The sequence below is a fragment of the Lepus europaeus genome, chromosome 8 (genome assembly GCF_033115175.1).
Source record: "Lepus europaeus isolate LE1 chromosome 8, mLepTim1.pri, whole genome shotgun sequence".
Classification (NCBI taxonomy): domain Eukaryota; kingdom Metazoa; phylum Chordata; class Mammalia; order Lagomorpha; family Leporidae; genus Lepus; species Lepus europaeus.
This window is the reverse complement of record NC_084834.1, coordinates 109,693,596-109,710,396: the sequence shown is the minus strand read 5'-3', so window position 1 is coordinate 109,710,396 and position 16,801 is coordinate 109,693,596.

Here is a 16,801-nt window from a genome sequence, read left to right as displayed (position 1 = left end):
TTTTGTGGGGCTGACGTTGTGGCATAGTGGATAAGGCCACACGCCGGCAATGTGTACTGGTTTGTGTCCTGGCTGCTCCACTTCCAATCTAGTTTCCAACTAATGCATCTGGGAAAGCAACAGAGGATGACCTTTGGGCCCCCACACCCACATGGGAGACCTGAAAGAAGTTTCTGGCTTCAGCAAGGTTCTGCCTATTCGTTGAGGCCATTTGGGGAGTGAACTAGCAAATGGAAGATATTCTCTCTCTCTCTCTCTCTCTCTCTTTAACTGTGTCTTTCAAATAAAAAATAAATCTTTTTTAAAAAAGAACATACTTTGCTTTTGAAGTAGGACCCTGATCTGTAATAGTTAATAGTTCTAGTGCTTGCATTTAAATAACTAAACAAATACTCAGTTGTGAGACATTTAACGGGCTTCTCTCTCTTTGTTTTTTTCCTGCCTTTTATTGACTTGGAAAAACTTCATGGATGTTAAAACTTATCATTCTATACTTTAATGTGAGAATCTGCATCAGGCTTTGTCAGGTGCATTGCCAATCTTCACATTGGTTGTGTAAAGTCTGCATTTTTATTCCATTTTGAAGTCAGGAAAAGTGAGGCTCAGAGAGTAAATAGCACAGTAGTGGGTCTTGGATGGAATGGGAGACCACTTATGAAGTCATTCAATATTCAAGGTGAAATGTGATAGTGATTTTGATGAGGGATGTAGCAGTGGATGTGGGGAGATGTGCCCAGAATCTGGAAATACTTGGAAAGCAGACTGTCGAGTATTTGCTGATGATTCACTTGTGAGATGTGAAAACAAAAGAATCTTGATTGAATCTATGATTTTTACTTCTTTCCCATCAGCCCCTTAACATCCTCCCAGGGATTTTTTTGGAAAGAAAATGTTAGAGTCTTTCAACCTTCCCTCCACATACCTTGTTTGAAATTTGTCTATAGCATGTCAACACCTTCAAGATGGTGTCTTAGCCTTGCATACAGCATTTAAAGTGCATCACGGTCACATGTGGAGATTCATCTTGTGCCACATCCTCATCTGTTCATTTAACTCCGGCTAACCAATATTACTCCCTCTCCTGTGTGTGATGTCTTCTTGCTTGGAAGGCATGTCCCTATCTCAGTCACCTGGGAGGTTCCCACTTTTTCATTATGATAATTCAAGCGTCTTTCTTTTCCCTTCAGGTCATTCCTGTTTCCTCCCTACCTCCCCCTCATCTAATCTCGTAATGTTCAGTGAAATTCTCTATTATAGTTCTCATCGCTTCGTGAGTTAAAATGATGGCTGTGTACTTGCTTCCATCTGTAGGCTGTCAGTTCATGAAAGATAGATTTGTATCTTGTCTATCAGTATATGTCCCATCCCTAGTATAACACTCAAGACAGAGTCTACATCAGGCATTGTGTATAGAAAAGTTGATGATAGGCTCTGCAAAGAGAATTTAAAAATAACGTTTTACTGTAGTTTGTAGAAATTTGGAATCAAGTTTCACACCATGTATTCTTGTGTTTGAATGCTGGAAAGTAAAAGTGTACATTAGATAATAATATCTCCCATTTATTAAATGCAAATCAGTGAGCTGATGTTGTGGCACAGAAGGTTAATGCCCTGGCCTGAAGTGCTGACATCCCATATGGGCACCGCTTTGAGACCCGGCTGCTCCACTTCCAATCCAGCTCTCTGCTATGGCCTGGGAAAGCAGTAGAGGATGGCTCCTGGCTTCTGGCTTCAGATTGGTGCAGCTCCGGCTGTTGTGGCCAGTTGAGGAGTGAACCATCAGGTGGAAGACCTCTCTCTCTCTCTGCCTCTATTCTCTCTGTGTAACTCTGCCTTTCAAATAAATAAATAAATCTTTAAAAAAGTTTAAAAAAATGTGTTTCAGAACTGGTGCTGTGCTGAGTTTTTCTACATCAACTCATTTAATCCATGTAAAAGCCCAAACTTACAGAAGAGGAAACAGAGGCTTAGAAATTAAGTTACTCAGCTAATATGTGACATAGATGGCTTATGAATCCTGGTTTGTCAAGTTCAAATTACAATGTCCACATCAGATGGGAGGAGATTTTCTGCAATTATGTTGTTATTCATTTCTATTACACTCACTAGTACATTATTGTTGATGTTAAAAAATGGAAAGATCAAAAATATTTTTAAGGACCCTTATATTACAGGATATGGGTATGTGTTTTTATGTTACATGCCAGAGTCATGAAGAATATGACAAATAGTTCCAAGGTAAAAGCACTTTATTTTTATTAATCTTACTAACTCTGGAGTGTTACCACTAGGCTGGTTGTAGCTCAAGCTATTTTTTTTTTTTAACAAAGTCTAGGTCATAAAGCAAACTCTATAGTAGGACAAATGCATCTTTAATGATAAAAAAGTCTTCCCTTCTAATGATTTATTTATTTATTTATTTATTATGCTTTATTGCTTTCACTGGTTGATTCTAATTTTGAAGGAATCATTTTTATTTACTGGAAGTCCCTAAGCATTCTCTCTCTAGTATGTCACAATTATAATAACTATTACTATACAGTTTAAATCTATTTCAAATTACTGACTTAGAAGAATACTGACTTAGAAATTACTGACTCAGAAAAACAGGTTTTCACTGAATTCTAGTGTTTGAGGATATATCTGAAAATGTATTAAGCAATTATTAAAGAAGGAAAATATTGGGTGGACATTTGACCTAGTAGTCAAGATGTTTTTATCATCCCATATTAGAGTTCCTGGTTTAGGTCCTGGCTTTGATCTTGATTCTACACTCCTGCTAATATATACCCTGGGAGGTACCAAGTGATAGCTCAAGTAGTTGGTTTGCTGCCACATATGTGGGAGACCTTGATTGGGATCTTATTCTATACATATTCTCTCTTAGACACAACTTCTAAACATGTGAGGAGGTTTCAAAAGCTTTGTGAAAATGCACATTCTCTTTCAACTTATTACACATAATTTTTGGAGTTCATACTTTTAGTTGTAACATTTTCCATGAGCTCCAATTCTTCCAGCTGAATTCTGAGTGTGATCACACAGATAACTTTACACACACACACACACACACAAAGAATGTCTACCCCCTCTGTTGAGATACTTTTGGAGTAAAAGACATACAGTACTTATTTCTACTCTTCTCATGTAGCTATGAATCCTTTACTCATAAATATATATTTATTTATTCATATTAAAGACAGAGAGACAGACAGGAAGAGCTCCTTTGCTGGTTCACTACCCCAATGCCCACAAGAGTCAAGCTGGGCCAGGCCAAAGTCGTGAGCCAGGAACTCAACCTAGGTCTCCCATGTGGGTGGCAAGGGAGTTATTACCTGCCACCTTTTAGGCTGTGCATTAGCAGGAAGCTGAAGAGATGAGTAGAGCTAGGACTTGAATCTGATATAGGATGCGGGCATCAACCACTGTGTCAAACATCCACCTTGTTACATGTTTGTTATTTCCCCAGATATATAAGCACAAATAAGACATAACTCATTAATTCATTTCAAATGATAGGTGAAAAGTGCCTCATGAGCATTCCAAATGCTATAGATATTGAGAAGTCAGAAAACTGACTTTAAAAGGGAAGAGAAACTGTTACTAGTCTTCATGGAACATATGAACATAACATAGGTGAGTTATGTCTTGAAGGACAAATAGACTTTTTGGGTAAAAAGAGAAACAGAAATTAAAGAGGTTGAAAGTGCTAAATGTGTTTGAGGAATTATTATTGGCCCAGTATGGCACTTGTAGATGAGAAGATGAAAAATAATCTGAAAAAATAAGGCTGATTAAGGTTAAGGATAACATTAAGAGTGATGGGTGGGACATTGAGGACATCAATGAGCTGTTTGAGATGAGGAATGATAGGGAACCAGAAGTGATTTGGAAAGGTTAGTCTGGTGGTGCAATTGGAACTGTAGTGCAGAAGGGTTTGGAGCCATTTAGTCTCATTGCAGAGACTAATGGGATAGGAGGACCAGGGGCCGTGTAGGGACTGTGGGGTAGAAAAGGAAGACTTGAGGAAAACATGGAAGATGTAAAGTCAGAACCATTCCCGGTGGAAGGTTCAGTGCTGGGGCAAGAGTGGCTGTCTAAGATGTGGTTTTGGGGACTGAACTTGATTGACCAGAGGATTAGTTATATTAGTGGTATAAATAGTCTGGGACTTTTGGGGATGTTTTAATAATGTTTAATTTTACTAACTGGTGTTTTTTTTGTGTGTGAAAATTACCATAGTCAGTAGAAAGGTGGATCTAGGATGAGCAAAGATCTTGAGATTGGAGGTGTCATTTTTGAGATCATTATTTTAGAGGTGGTATTCAAAACACTTAGAAAGAGTGTTCAAAACCAACACATTTCATCACATTTGAATTAAAAGTATAGATCTTCAATGTAAATCTCTAGGTATGTATGAAGACACACTTTAATTTGATTTCATAAAGGATTGCCTTAGGTTCCTTGTAATTTATAGAAGTATTTGGTAACCATGATAATCTATCTATGTATACACATAAAATTTAGATAGCCATAACTTAATATGTGTGAACATATGATCACACTATTGTTCTACACACAAGGCTATAAATGCAGTGGTCTATGACCCCAGGAAAATGAAACTTTATCATATCCTACAAATAGAGAGGCAAGAAATATAGAACTTGCTCTGGATGTCTTTGCCAGGTTATACTAATTCTTAAAAAGGCATTTGTAGTCAAATGAATAAAAATAAGATAAATAATTATTCATGCTGGGTGATTGAATGTGTGGTTACTTAAGTGGTTGACAGAAGGAGCACACCTACTTTATCAAACCATCAATCAGTAGCTGTTTTTTTTAGGTACTTAAGGCATGGTATAATGAGACCAAAGTCAAAAGTTTAATTTTAGATTGATTTTTCTCATTATATGTAGACTGAACTCCTATTCTTTTTTACTTTTGCATTGTAGGATTCTTTTGTAGTAACAGGAAAAGACAAAAATAAAATAGAAAGTATCTAATGAAATGAGAGTCTGGCACAAGCTACACCACCTGTGGGCCAGGTTGGTCACCCCACCAAGAACCTCAAACACCTATTTTGTGTGGGGTAACATTTTTTCCTTGCATATTTGAACACTTTCTGAGATAGTCAAGAAAAAATGCTGCAATAGAAATGTTTATTGGACATCCTAGATAACCCTGGGTATTTATTTATACTCTTTGACTCATATTCTTGGTTCTGTGCAGAGATACTACATCCAGGAATTTCTCAGGTGTCTTTAGATGTCTTTATGTTCTTGAGTTTGTTTCCTACTTCAGTCTACCTCCCACACTCTGCTCCAAATGGCCTCACTGCCTTGCTGTTCCCTTGGCACTATAGGCATTGAGTAACTTGGTTACTTGGTGTTTGCTGTTCCCTCTTCCTGAAGCCCTTTTTTTGTTGTTGTTCAAGGCACAAGACTAATACAACTTATAAATAGAACCAAAAGGGAGACTCAGTACAGAAATGTAAAGTTTTAGAAATAATGAAACAAAACTATGTACAACTTTATATCAATGCATCCAAAGATGCAGACTAAATGAGCAGTTTTTAAGAGAATTACAGATGCTCACACTTGGTTCAAGAACAAATAGTGCAATAATCATAGGAGAAAATTAAGATACTCAAATGTCTACCATTTAATGAGGTTCTTAGCCCAGATACCTGGAAGAACTGTTATTCTAGGGTTCCACAGGGCTTGCTCCCTTGCCTTCTTTAAGTCTTTGCTCAGTTGACAACTCAGTGAGACCATCCTATCTACCCTATTTAAAACTATATCCCTCCATTCATTTTTATTATTATTTGCTTTATTTTGCAAAGCACGTATTGCCTTCTAATTTACGATACTATTTACTTCGTTGTCTGACTGCTTCTACTGTAATAAAAACTCCATAAAGGTGAAGAGTTTTGCTTCCTGCCAAGTCCCAGAACCTTTATTTAGAAGACAGTGGTTCCAGTACTCAAATTTCTCTATGGTCAACACACTCAGGAACTGTTCCTGGAAAGCAGTGGCTAGAACCATTGATTCTGATATTTAAAAAACTAAAAAGCAATGTGTCATATGCCAGAGAGAAGAGTTGAGTCTTTATCCATGAGTCAGTCTGATTTTGTAGCCTTTTCAGGGAACAAACTTCTTGACTGTGGAAGACTGGCTCAAAGAAACTCAAAGTGCCTTTGTTTCAAATGACAGATCGGATACAGCTCTGAACCAAATATTTGTGGTACAAGAATATCCAGAGTCTTGTTTCTGATCCTAGTTTGACATTTTACCACATTTTAGAATAGGGAAGGACAGGATTTTGCAAGAACAAAATCACCGTGAGTGCATCATCACACTCATGCCTCACTTTTCTCAAGCAAATGGTTTGACTAGGAGGATGGTGTTAGGTACCGGGGACAAGCCAGCAGTTTGCCAGATTTCTCTCCACTCAGCATTCCTCTTGCATTCAATGATAGAGTCAGCCTTGTGTGATTGTTAATGGAATATGTCTGAAGTCTACCTGAATTCTGTGAGGATCAGTCAAGGACTGAAAGGCATATTCTGGTTACTGTTCTGCTACATTCAATATACACTTGCTTTTATAAGGAGAATTGTATTTGCTGGCATTGTCCAACTGCTTGAGGGCAGAGGGATTCTTGTTTCCATGACACTGATGATGGCTGCCTTTTCTATATGCAGATGGGTTCACGGTAGAGGATGGCACCATCTCCAAAGCAAGCATGCCATGGTGGATTGAAAACTACAGAACAAATAAAAATATTTCTTCAGAACTTTATGAGGCTGATATGTTAAGTGTACTTGTTCAGGAACCACCAGATTTTCCAAGTGATGGGAGAAATATTTTGAATTGATTCTGCCCTCATGCAAGAACATATACCTGGTGTTGCATTACCAACACCTGTCACAGAGGAAGCCCTTACTCTTACCTACTTCCTTGCTGACTGATAGTTGGCGGGAGCAGAGCATATGCTCTAGAGGCCCCTTTTGTTCTAGATTAGTTCTGTGTTCTTTCTGTGTTCCAGAAGTGTAGCCACTGACAGAGCCATGGAGACTCTTCTAGTTCCAAGCAAGCAAGGATTATTTAATTGAAAACTTTTCTTTCCTATTTCTCCTAAAATAGCCATTTTTTCCCCCTATCTTTATTCAGTTTTCTCATAGGAAGGTTTTCTTCTTTCTTACCCTTCCCTCTTCTTTTTCTCTTCATTTCTTTTCCTTTCTCTCTCTTTATTTTTAACTAAAGATGTTCTTTAACCTTTATAGGGACCAATGTTATTTTGCCAATGATCTGCAAATTACAAGGAATTGACCCTATGACAGTATAAATATTACTATTTTACTGTAAAATGCTCTTGAGAAATGAGTATTTTGAGTACTTGCATGTCTTTTAGGATGATGAAAGTTTTGAAACTGGATTTTGGTGATGACTGCCTATTTATGTAAATATGGTAGAAACCATTGATTGTTAATTTTAAACTTTATGGTATGAATCTACCTTAAAAAGTTTGCAGAAAAATGCAATTAAAAGATAAGTTTAGGCCGGCGCCGCGGCTCACTAGGCTAATCCTCTGCCTTGCGGCGCCGGCACACCGGGTTCTAGTCCCGGTCGGGGCACCGATCCTGTCCCGGTTGCCCCTCTTTCAGGCCAGCTCTCTGCTGTGGCCAGGGAGTGCAGTGGAGGATGGCCCAAGTGCTTGGGTCCTGCACCCCATGGGAGAACAGGAGAAGCACCTGGCTCCTGCCATCGGATCAGCGTGGTGCGCCGGCCGCAGCGCGCCAACCGCGGCGGCCATTGGAGGGTGAACCAACGGCAAAAGGAAGACCTTTCTCTCTGTCTCTCTCTCTCTCACTGTCCACTCTGCCTGTCAAAAAAAAAAAAAAAAAAAGATAAGTTTATTGGGGCCAGCATTGTAGCATAGTGGGGTAAAGCCACCGCGTGCAATGCCGGCATCCCATATGGGTGCCTGTTCGAGAAATGGCTGCCCCACTTCCAATCCTGCTCACTACTAATGTGCCTGGGAAGGCTGTGGAGGCCTGGCCAAGTGTTTGGGCCCCTGCACTCACAGAGGATACCTGGAGGAGGCTTTGGGCTCCTGGCTTCAGCCTGGCCTAACCCTAGCCATTGGTGTCATTTGGTGAGTGGACCAGTGGATAGAGGATCTCTCTCCATCTCTCCCTCTCTCTCTGTAACTCTTTCAAATAAATAAATAAATAAATCTTTTTAAAAAAAGAGATACAAGTTTATTTTGGTGAAAGGCAATTATAATACCCATATGTATAAGTGGTCTTCTAAAAGTTCATGAAAAAATATTTTTTCTAAAGTATACATGGCTTCAGTTTTTTTGCACCAAAATAAACTTATAATTTAATTTTATTTTTATACAACTTTTGAGGTGTCTTATATGTAATTATATCTCAGTAAATGTGCTGCTAAATAAGTTTGTCTTTTAATGATAGTTAAATTACTAAAGGAACAAAATCACTAACTTTTTCAGGTAATTGACATTGGTGGTGGCCTTGAATTTCCAGAGACATGAAAACACTCAGCAGTCTATTTCGTTTTGTTTTCAATGACATTTCCTAGGCAGCAGTTCTTAGTCAGATATTGGAATATAGAGGTGTGTTACTGTTGATAACAAGGGTTATGTTACAAATAACGTTAAAAGATCAAGTTTTGAAATGATTTATTTTTATACAATTTAAACCACCTAATATTAGGGCATTTCCCACCTACTGACTTGCATTTTCTTATTTTTTGGGTAGAGTTACAAGTAGTGCATTGAGAATTGCTTATAAACCCAGTTAGAACCATGGAAGTATATTATCCAGAAGGCATATTCCAGCACCTGTCGTGTATCAAAGTAGAAAAAAGGCTGAGAAATCCTAGAGGAAAATTTGTATTTAAACTCAAGCTGTCCGAGATGGTGCTGTGGTGTAGTGGGTAAAGCCGCCGGCTGCGGCACACTATATGGGCGCCAGTTTGAGTCCCTGCTGCTCCACTTCCGATCCAGCTCTCTGCTATGGCCTGGGAAAGCAGTAGAGGATGCCTCAAGTCCTTGGGTCCCTGCACTTGCGTGGGAGACCCAGAGGAAGTTCTTGGTTCCTGGCTTCGGATTGGCACAGCTCCAATTGCTGCAGCCAAATGGGAAGTAAACCAGAGGATCGAAGGCTGTCTCTCTCTCTCTCTCTCTCTCTCTCTCTCTCTCTCTGTGTGTGTGTGTGTGTGTGACTCTGACTTTCATAAAATAAATAAATCTTTAAAAAATGAATGCAGGCTGCCAAAATGACAAAAAGCTAATTGGTTTTTGCACATTGCCCAATTATTTTATTTTTTCCTTCTCTCTGTATGCTTAACTAGTGAGACAACAGCATGTCTGAAACTTCTCTGGGTGTAGAAACATTTGTTTCTCAAATATCTAATATTTTGAGGGTCATAGAGTTCCCAGTATGCAGGAAAAGGCCACCTTATGAATTCTAACTTACATAGAATGTTTGTGCAAGAGAGGAATGGAGAAATTTCTTGCACATCCACCTTAGAGGTCATGTGTATTTGTATTTAAACATACAGGAAAGCTTTTTTCTGACCACGTTCTCCCTCTCCCTCTGCGGCCCTGCCTCTCTCTGCTCCTGTCTGTTTTGAATACTTGGAAGACTACCTTGTAGCTATATGTTGCTGTTGTATAGTCTGGTACTTTTTAAATTTTAATATGTATGTGTATTGCTTGCTAGAATGCAAATTAGTCAATATGGGATTTGGCCTGAGATTATTAATTAGCAAACTCTCAGATGATGATCAAGAACTACATTGTGACTACAAAGGTTTTAGCTGCAATTAGATTAGAGTAGCCTAGAGTAACGTAATTGCGTTCAGACTGCTTCCTTCATAGCCTGAAGTTCTAGTACATAAGCAATCCTATTTTGCTAGAGGACCATTTTGAAATATTGAAATATTCAAATCCTTAACTTACCATTTGTCAAAATAAACTGACCCTAATGTAGAACTAAAAACCTGTTTGTTTGTTTGATTGTTTGTTTTCTACAGAAAATAAATGGTGAAGGATTTGCGGACTTCTTTACTCAGCTTGGTGTGATCAGATTGGTAATGCTAAATAGCAAGTACCAGGATATTTGCAAGGCTGTTCCTAACACATGGGAAATCTGGAATATGACCCCCTAGAGAAGTCCATAGCTGTGTTATCTGACCCAAATATGTGCTTTCTCCAATGTTTGATTTCATTGTTTTATATAGCTCTAAACATAAAAATATTCTAACAATTGCCAAAGAGATAAGACTATTTAATTGGAATGAAAGGATATATACTAGGTTTTTAACACTGGTTGCAATCTTAAAAATGTCTGGGTTGGGATTGGGGAAGTAGGAATAGAGGTGTTATGAATATTGGAGTGGAAGATATAAAAAGGAAATAGGTAATTAAATGCACAGGTTAAAGAAGTAAAAATCTACTATGAATCAAAAGCCTAAAGCAAGACATTTAGCACATATTGGGTGGAATTAATCAGGGGTGATGCTAGGAGAGAGAATTTAGGAATGTTCTGGAACTGTTCTCTTTTTTTTTTTTAAATTTTATTTATTTATCTAGACAGACAGAGTGGATAGTGAGAGAGAGAGACAGACAGAAAGGTCTTCCTTTTTGCCATTGGTTCACCCTCCAGTGGCCGCCGCGGCCGGCGCATCTCGCTGATCCGAAGCCAGGAGCCAGGTGCTTCTCCTGGTCTCCCATGCGGGTGCAGGGCCCAAGGACTTGGGCCATCCTCCACTGCCTTCCCGGGCCATAGCAGAGAGCTGGCCTGGAAGAGGGGCAACCGGGATAGAATCCGGTGCCCCGACCGGGACCAGAACCCGGTGTGCCGGCACCGCAAGGCGGAGGATTAGCCTGTTAAGCCACGGCGCCGGCCATCTGGAACTGTTCTCTTAGGGCATCTGATTGAACATTACTACCAGTAACTGAGGTAGAAAGGGAGATTGGAATTGGAGCCCCATTTATACTCATCATGCCTAATTCTACTAAACCATATCTGGTAAATGATATTCTCATGAAAAAACAAAAAGGTGGATTCCAATGAATCATGGGCCAAACCTAACGTTGGTTGTTTCAAATGCTCTTAAGTAATATGTAGGTAGTTGTAACAATATATTTTTGAAATAACATCTCATATTCAACTCCTTTTGAATGTAATCCTCATGGCTTCTTGCCCAGACTGTCTTTGGGAGCAGAGGAATGAATTGAGCTTCTCAGTAGAATTTTCCCAGAACTATTTTGTGGCTAAATGAAATGAACAGAGTGCCACAGTCTACAAAACAAAGTTTTGAGTCCTGTAGATTAGCATGTGTTTCTCAGAGCTCATGAGAAATGCTGCAGACATATTCTCCTATCCAGCGAGGCTGCATATAAGGAAGTGGGATGAGGGGAACCACGTGGTACGAATAGTTGCTGGGGCCAGCACTGTGGTGTAGCAGCTTAAGTCGCTGCCTGCAGTGCCAGCATCCAGTATGGGCTTCCTATCCAGCTCTCCGCTATGGCCTGGGAAGGCAGTAGAAGATGGTCCAAGTGCTTGGGCCCCTGTAGCCGCATGGGAGACCTAGAGGAGGAGGCTCCTGGTTCCTGGCTTCAGATCAGTGCAGCTCTGGCTGTTGCAGCCATCTGTGGAGTGAGCCAGCAGATGGAAGACCTCTCTGTCTCTCTTTCTCTGCCTCTGCCCCTCTGTGACTCTGCCTTTCAAATAAATCAATAAATCTTAAAAAAAAAAAGAATAGCTGCTAACACCACATAAAATTTTCCCTCTTCTGGATTTTATTTTTCCCTTCTATCATTGAATCTGTGAGCTTCCTGATCACTTTCACACTATTCTTCCCCTCCTCATTCCTTCACTGGACAGCTCCTTCTTACTCCCACTGTTACCAGACTGAATACATCTTCCTTTCCCTTTACGTTCTGACCTTGTGACTAGCCTTACATCGCCAACTCTAAAGAGAATACATCTCTCTTTTTCACATTCTAATTCACAAAGGCTAACTGAAATTTTGGGACTAATCAGAATATTTGTTCAACAGATGAATAATGCTTGCTTAATAATTCCAGGGACTGAGTGCTGGGAAATGGGAAAAAAATGGTGAGACCCCAGATAAAGAATTACTTACAATCACTAACTACAAATAGCCAAACTTTACATCAAAGGAACTTCGCCTAACTGGTGTCAAAATGATTGACTTGGGAACCTGCTGACAGTCAACTGAACCCCTTATCCTCCCTAAAACCCCTACTTGCCTTTCTCTTTTAAAAGTTCTCCTGCTAACTTGCAGATGAGGAAAAGCTAAAGATCTCTGCCTTTCTTTTCTTCATGACTGCTATCCTCTTGAATAAACCTGGTGCCTCTCCTCAATTCTTGTCACTGATGAATTGTCTGACCACTGTGTCAGATACACCCACATCTACTACATTCTTTTCAGTCTTCACAAGCACTTTTCTCCCTAAGGCAGGTCTGTCTGCTCATATGACTACTACCTGTCTCCCCTCTCCACTCCTGTTCCTCAACAGGCTTGAGGGGAACAGCTTGAGACAGCAGTTAAGAGCACAGATTCTGAAGCTCAACTAACTGGGCTCAAAAACCACTTCTGCCATTGACTTACCCAATGAATCAGGGAAATCCCCTAGCTCCTTAATTTCTTTATATGCAAAGTGGAAGTAACCATATTACCTACCTCATGTTATTCTAAGAATAAACGAATTAATTATTTTTTTTAAAAAAATACAACTAGAAAAATGTCTGGAATTGGCCCTATGTCATTGCTTGGAAATTCAAATAAATGGGAGCAGGGACTTATTATGATTTGTTCTCCACAAGTTTCCAATAACCTGTTATTCAGTAAAATCTATGATAAGAGGATGGACTAGGTGATGGAAGTAAGGCCCTGTGTATTCTGTGAACATTGCTATCATTTCTAACATAGGTATGAAGGGTGAACACAAAGAAATTCCTTCCTGTTTTCTAAATAAATGTACCTGTTTACTCAGTTTCTTCTATTTTTATACAAAAATCACCATGGAACTAGTCCTATCCAAAGACCTCTTTTCTCTTAAATTTTTATTTATTTTATTTTAAAGGCAGGGAGACAGAGAATACAGAGAATGATCTCCCACCACTGGTTTACTCTCCGAATGTTCACAACTGCTGGTGCTGTGTAAGGTGGCAAGGACTTGGAAGCTCAATATAGGTCTCCCACCTGGTTGTCAGGGCCTCGGCAACTTGATCTATAACTGCTGCCTCCCTGCATCAACAGGAAGCTGGAATCAGGAGTGGACCCAGGAAAGACCTGTGTTTTTTATGACTACCCAGGTAATATAGAAAGGTAACTTAGTACGCTAGGGATAACCATGTGTTTTACAATGAGGCACAACCATGTGATCACTGGCAAGTGACAAAACTTCTCGATCTTTGGCTTCCTCATTCATAATATAGGAATATACCATGCCTCAGAATGTTGTGAGACTAAATAAGATACTGTTTATGCAGTGCTTAGAACTTTGGTATATGTCAATAAATCATAAATCATATTCTTCTACTTAGAACCTAGCTTTAGCTGAAAAAAATTAAAAAAATTTTTAAAGAGTGTACTTATTTTCTCGAGTTACAGAGAGAAGGTGAGACAGAGGGAAAGGCACAGAAACATCTACTGCAGGGGCGGGCATTTGAGGCAATGGCTAAGAAACTGCATTGGGACACCTGCATCACATCTCGGAGTGCCCATGTTTGAGCCCCAGTTCTGCTTCTGATCCAGCATCCTGCTAATGCACATCCTAAGAGGCAGCAGGTGATGCCTCAAGTTCTTGGGTCCCTGCCACCCATGGATTTTAGCTCCTGGCTGTGATCTGACCCAGACTTGACTATTGTGAGCATCTTGGGGGATAAAGCAGTGGATGGAAGACATTTCTCTCTCTTTCTCTCTCTCATACTCTCTCTCACTTTCCACCTTTCTAACTTGCAAATAAATAAATAAAAATTTTAAGAAATAAATGTTAACTCCATCTTACCTATTATACAGATGAATAAACTGGTCTGCAGAGATTAGATGGTGCCACAGAGAGGCTGGCATGCAAGTTTCTTAACTCTTGTCTGCTCTTTCTCTGGGACCCTGATGTCTTTGCATCCCAGAACATCCTGGATATTCTATAAATACAACGTGTATTGAACAAATATTGGGAAAACTAATAGCTGCTGAGCCTTTATTTTAATATTCTGCTAGACCCTGGAACATTTTTAAAAAATGGCAAAAGAATTGTTCTTTTTTTTCTTTTCTTTCTTTCTTTCTTTCTTTCTTTCTTTCTTTCTTTCTTTCTTTCTTTCTTTCTTTCTTTCTTTCTTTCTTTCTTTTTTACAGGCAGAGTGGATAGTGAGAGAGAGAGACAGAGAGAAAGGTCTTCCTTTTTGCCGTTGGTTCACCCTCCAATGGCCACTGCAGCCGGCACATCGTGCTGGTCCGAAACCAGGAGCCAGGTGCTTCTCCTGGTCTCCCATGCCGGTGCAGGCCCCAAGCACTTGGGCCATCCTCCACTGCCTTCCCAGGCCATAGCAGAGAGCTGGCCTGGAAGAGGGGCAACCGGGACAGAATCCGGCACCCCAACAGGGACTAGAACCTGGTGTGCCGGCGCCGCAAGGCGGAGCAAAGAATTGTTCTTACCTTAAGATCTGTGTCTTGGCTGGCGCCGCGGCTCACTAGGCTAATCCTTTGCCTGCGGCGCTGTCATACTGGGTTCTAGTCCTGGTCAAGGCACCGGATTCTGTCCTGGTCGCTCCTCTTCCAGTCCAGCTCCCTGCTGTGGCCCGGGAGTGCAGTGGAGGATGGCCAGGTGCTTGGGCCCTGTACCCGCATGGGAGACCAGGAGAAGCACCTGGCTCCTGGCTTCGGATCAGCGTAGCACGCTGGCTGCAATGCGCCTGCTGTGGCGGCCACTTGGGGGGTGAACCAATGGAAAAAGGAAGACCTCTCTCTCTCTCTCTCTCTCTCTCTCTCTGTCTAACTCTGCCTATCAAAAAAAGAAAAAAAAAAAAAGAGAAAAAAAAAAGAGAAAAAAAAAAAAGATCTGTGTCTTGCTGAGAGAGCATAAGCCTTGGTTTCTTAGAAGCATTCCCTACTGAACTGAAACACTTTTTTTTTTTTTTTTTATCAATTTCCATGAACCCATACTCACTGTGCATGTTTTTTTGCTGGTTGCTTCTCTACTCCATTTCAAAGTGTTGTTATGTGTTTTGTCTGGGTGTTCTTTCCCCTCTGGTTGATCTCATTGAGAGAGTTTCAGTTGCAATCTAAGCCAGCAGTTCCTAAATTTTTGTGTGCAGAAGAATTTGCACACAAACCAGAGGAGTTTGGAAAAGTGAAAAATTCCTGTATCCAACACCAATCTAGACAGATGATTTAAATAGGTTTGTATGGGCTGCTCAGAAATCTGCCTTTTAAATAAGTACACTGGAGGTTCAAATAGAGAGAGGTAAACCAAAGATTACACTCTGAGAAACACTGATCTACACATGATTTCCCAACAGTAAGATCCAGCTGTATCCTTCACATGTCTCCAGTTGCTGCTTTGAACCTTTCCAAAGCTGAACTGGTTGTCTTCTCCTTTGCCATCAACTAGGTTCTTTCCTGGCATATTTTTTCCTCGATGAATGACACCAGCACCCACCAACTTACTCATGTGGGAAATTTGACAGTCATATCTGACATCTCCCTCATCCCTAACATTTAATTGAGCACCAACTCTGGTCTTTCTACCTCTGTGGCATGTCTTCAGGTTTATCATCGCTCCTACCACTTTCTCGAAAAGCATCTTCATTCCTTTTCTGAAATCCCTATTCCAACTTGTCTCCCTTCATCAATGGATATCTCTTTTCTCCACAGGGATTATTCTCCACAGGGAGCCAGTATTATCTTTGAAACAATCTAGCAAAACAATGTCTCTGTTATCTTCAAGTCTTAACAATTTTACATGTCCCTTTTAATCTCAAATCTTTCACACACCATTCAAAGCCCACCATGATTTCTTTATTGCCTACATTTAAATTTCTGCTTCAATAGTACTTGTGCAGAGAAGTCTTCCATGAATTCCTAGATTGGTTTAGTTCCCTTTATCATAACACTTATTTCAGTGTCATTTAAAAATTTTTAAAAATTTTATCTGAGAGGTAGCAAAACAGGGAGACAGAGGCAGATAGAGTCCTCCCATTCATTAATTCACTCCCCCAAAGGCCTGTAATACCCAGGGCTGGACCAAGGCTGGAGCCAGAATCTGGGAATTCAGTATAAGTCTTCCAAGTAGAGAGAATGGACCCAACTACTGGAGCCAACACCTACTGCCTTTCATGGTCTGCATTAGTAGGAAGCTGGAATTGTGATCTGCAGACAAGAATTGAATCCCAGACACTCTGATAAGGGATGTAGGCATCATAACCAGTGTGTTAACAAGCAGGCACCTCTAGACATGCCCACTCCCACTGTCATTTCATTACACCAATTACATTTCCTCATGTTAATCACTAATCTGATCCTCTTGGCCAGGGTGAGTGTGATTTTTCAGTCAAGATTATCATTTGCTTTGCTGAAATTTCCACAGAATAAATGGCTTCAATGGCAGTTGTCTCCATTCATCTTAATTAACCAAAGTCCTTACCTTTTTTTTATTACACTTAACACAACTATAATTTGATAGGCATTTGCTTGTCTATTTTGTGTGTGTGTGTCTGTCTTCTCAATAAGTAACATGAAA